The sequence below is a fragment of the Carassius auratus genome, chromosome 29 (assembly GCF_003368295.1).
Source record: "Carassius auratus strain Wakin chromosome 29, ASM336829v1, whole genome shotgun sequence".
Lineage (NCBI taxonomy): Eukaryota > Metazoa > Chordata > Actinopteri > Cypriniformes > Cyprinidae > Carassius > Carassius auratus.
In genome coordinates, this window is record NC_039271.1 from 22,236,703 (window position 1) to 22,241,197 (window position 4,495).

At 37.0% G+C, this 4,495-nt stretch overlaps 1 pseudogene; it reads left to right on the forward strand.

Moving 5' to 3' along the window:
- The first annotated feature begins 3,592 nt into the window (after positions 1-3,592).
- Positions 3,593-3,709, forward strand: LOC113048688 (uncharacterized; annotated as a pseudogene).
- The last annotated feature ends 786 nt before the right edge of the window (positions 3,710-4,495 follow it).

The window sequence follows — 4,495 nt, forward strand, 5'->3', positions numbered from 1 at the left end:
TTGCAGTTACTCTGGAATCTGTTGGCATTACATGAAACTTCCTGGCAGATGTTTTAAAGCAGGATAAAGCTGCACTCTGCATCAAGGTGGCCCTTCAGGAGCAGGAATGGACACCCATTATTCTCTAATCCAATCAAAAGTAACAATGGGACAGTTATTTGCTTCATGTAGGGACTAAATGGAATTTCATGTTATGACTATTATTTATAGGAATTTAAGGTTTTTTTTAGGATACTTATACAGTGAAGATTATGCAGCAAATATTCAGCAAATTTGTTAATTGATATTGCGCATCAAAAGAATGTAGAGGAAAACTCATCCCAGGCTCATTCGAAAAACGTTCCTCTAAATAAATTTCTGCACATATCGCATCATTACTGCACATTTCGCATCAGTTATAAAGTGAAATGTTCTTTGAGTGTTGCTAAAACACGGGTTCTGTCATGATTCTGTCACCAGTTCCTGTTAGACTTTTATTTTGACAACTAGCATCCAGCTTCCTGTTCCTGGCCTTGTAACTCCTCTTTAATTTCCCTCATTGGTTTCACCTGTCTCACTAACTATATAAGTCAATCTTGCTCTTACCTCCTTGCCAGATTGTCTCATCAGCTCATTGGTGAGCATTCCAGCCAGTACCTAAATCAGTTTCTTGAAGCCTGTGTGAACTCTACCCTGCCTGGAACCTGAATTGTATCTCTCTGCCTGAACCTTTATCAAGAGGTAGTATTTTGATTGACTAGTAAATTTGCTTCTCTGGATTTGGATTGTCAGTTCATTCTGGATTTGGATTTGGATTGTGGAATTGATTTGGATTGGAAGAGGATAAAGGAAATTGGATTGCATTGTCTTTGTTTGTTCTCTACTCCTCTTACTTCTCAGAATGCCTTCTAGCAAACACTGGTAGACTCTCATGTGTGGTACAGTGGACTGTGTCTCTGCCTGTCACGTGGTAAACCAGGGTTCTATTCCCAAACAGATCACCCCACCCATCTCAGAAGACCAACTAAATCCTGTTAGCTACACTAAGCCATGCAATGTCTGTAAGCTGATTCACTCTGTTCCTGCCTGGAATCACTTAGCTGACTTGCTAACCTCCAGATCTTCCTCTGAACTTATACTCCCATTGCTTATTCAACTGTAGCCACCTTCTGGCCTGGATAGGACCTGTCAGCATCCTGAGAACATTGTTATTAAAGAAACTGAAAATAAAATTTCAAAGATTTATTCACTTGTGTCTGTCTGTAATTTTGGGTCCAGTAGTAATTCCCTCACAGGTTCAATACGTGACACTGTCAGTTTTTTTTAAGTTTTTTTTTTATTTTATTATTATTGATATAGAAGCATATTGCTGTGTTTTTATTATGTTGCTTCAGGTACATATCAGGTTCATAATTCAAATATCCAGGGAGTGTCACTAAAAGTTAATGAACTATCGTGATCTATACATATAAAGCTAAATATTATGACACTTACATCCAAAAGAATCAGTTTTGAAATGTTGCAGCATGTACATTTTTTTTTTCCAGATATATAAAATATTATTCTTCAAGTAATTGTGCAAAATTAGGCTTTTTTAACCCTCTAGTGTTTATTTTCAGTGGAAAAGGTAGCGATTCATATGTATAGGTACGCTTTTTTATATTTTGCAGAAATGTATTTAGATGCACATATTTTGAATAAATGGGAAAACTGGTAGCACTTTATATTACAGTCCTGTTCCACGTGTACATATATACTTGTTATAGTACAATAACTGGGTAATAACAACTGTAGGTACTTACCCTGAAACTACCCCTACCTCTAAACCTATCCCTAACCCAAATCCATGTTACCTTATATTATCCAGTATTTTCACTCTGTGAAAAAAAATAAAAATAAACAAAGTGCATTCAGAAAACCTCAGGGTTTGCCAAATTATTGACCATATCTGACCAAAGAGAATTGCAGACATAAAGGCCAGTTGTCTTTTCAGATATCCATTTTTTTTTTTTAAATGACCAGGGCCCGTATTCATAAAGAATCTTAATGTAAAAAGTAGCTCCTAGTGACAAAATTCTAAGAAAATTCTTAGAAATGTGGGCGTTTACTCTTAAAATTAAAGAAAAAATCCTAGTAAAGAAAAAAGTAATTCAGAAAGCATCTTAACCCTTAAAAGAGGTCTTAAGGTCAAACTTGTTAGGAGCACAGACGAGGACTTTTAAGAGGCTTAAGAGTTTCTTTAGCAGAGGAGAAAATGGCAGAAAGACGAAGATGCAGAAGAAATGTGTTGCAGACAATGGATGACAGTTTATGAGTTAATAGACGCTATAGATTAGATCGTGCAGGGATCATGTTTGTGACTGATCTTATTAGAGACGTGATAACATCTCCGACACAGCACAGAAATGCCATAGTGCCAAAAATTAAAGTAATCACTACATTACAATATTTGGCAACTGGGAAAATGCAACAATGCAATAGTGATGATTTGGGTCTGTCACAACCTTCTGTAAGCAGAGTGATCAAACAAACAATTACAGCACTTTCAGAACATCTTATTGTGTCGCAGTTCATTTAGTTTCCACTGGACATTCCCACCTTGCAGGCTCAAAAAACTGCATTTATGAATATAGCAGGCTTATAGGCTCTTGCTGTGACACCCGCCCCAAATTTTCCTTTAAGAATGGCCTTGTGTTCATCCACTAACTGGGCTAACAGTAAACACTGTTCCTCTGTCCAGTCTGGTTTTCTCATCCTCCTTGGTTTTGATTCCATGTTTGATACATTAAAACCAACATTCAAACCGCCACTTAAATAGGACAGCAATCACTGTAATTGGAAAGAGTGGAACAATTTTTATAATTCTAAGCCAATCAAATACCTTATAGGAAATTAAAAGCAAGGTTAATAAAAAAAGGATTTATATACACACATATAATGTGTGTGTGTGTGTGTGTGTGTGAGAGAGAGAGAGAGAGAGAGAGAGAGAGAGAGAGAGAGAGAATGGTCAAATACACATGTAACTTCAAAGTGAGAATTAGAATAGACCCTATACTTAAAATCACTCTTTTTTTTCCTTCTTGGACAACCAACCAATCACACACTTCAAAAGATTGTGTAATACATAGCAACAGGGTCAACCCCACCTCCTCACTAAGTTAAAAGTTTTTGTCTTTTCCTTATTCAGAGTTGCTCTCAGATAGGTCCCGAATCGCTCTTAAGCTAAAACTCCCATGTAAAAGTTTTTAAGTAAATTAAGAGTTTTCTGAGAGGATTCTTAGAATCTTTATGAATACGGGCCCTGGTTTTTTCTACACTCTTAAAATTCATCTTATGTATTCCTTGAAATGCTCCATCAGAAACTTCTCTATGGAGCATACCATTTGGGAAAGTGTTGTTAAAGCAAAGTATGATTTCACACCTTGCTTGATCTTCTTTTCAAATAAAAAAAGTCCATTATCAATTACTTTATAATACAGCGAGATTTAGTAGATGCAGCTTATTACTTAGTGTATTGCTATGTTATTATGGTAACACTTTAGAATAGGTAAGACTTGTTAACTATGACATTTCTCTCAATACATTCTTAATTTGCTGCTTATTAATAGTTAGTACCGGCAGCCATATCACCCTGGAGTCCAAGACTAGTTGCCCACTGAAGCTAAGCAGGGTTGAGCCTGGTCAGTACCTGGATGGGAGACCTCCTGGGAAAACTAGGTTGCTGCTGGAAGAGGTGCTAGTGAGGCCAGCAGGGGGTGCTCACCCTGTGGTCTGTGTGGGTCCTAGCACCCCAGTGTAGTGATGGGAACACTATACTGTCAACAAGAACCGTCCTTCGGATGAGATGTTAAACCGAGGTCCTGACTCTCTATGGTCATTAAAAGTCCCAGGATGTCTTTCGAAAAGAGTAGAGGTTGTGACCTCGGCATCCTGGCTAAATTCCCATTGGCCTCCGACCATCATGGCCTACTAACAATCCCCATTTTTACTTATTGGCTGGTGTGTGGTCGGCGTTCTGGCACAATGTGGCTGCCAAACTATGTAAAGTGCTTTGAGTGCCTAGAAAAGCACTATATAAATGTAATGAATTATTATTGTTATTATAGTAATGTTGTTGTTGGCTTTAGGAATAGGGTAAGATTAGGGATGTAGAATAAAGTAAATTATAATAAGCAATAATAATGTGTTCTTAATTAGCACTAATACATGGCTAATATTCTAGTAATATGCATGCTAATAATCAACTTATAGGTGTTACCTATTCTAAAGAGTTACCATTATTACTATGCTGTCACTGCAACAGTATGGATCATCTTGGCAACAGAGAAAACATATCATCTTTGTAGACCACACATGATCAACTCTGACATAAACTCTGCTGTATTAAAGTATCAAACATTCATTGATTTAAAATCTGCTTTATTCACCATAACATCTTTTACAAACCAATTAAAAATGTACAGTATCAGTCATAACGTAGGGGTCTTAACTGATAAAGTCATGCTTTTGGGGTCAT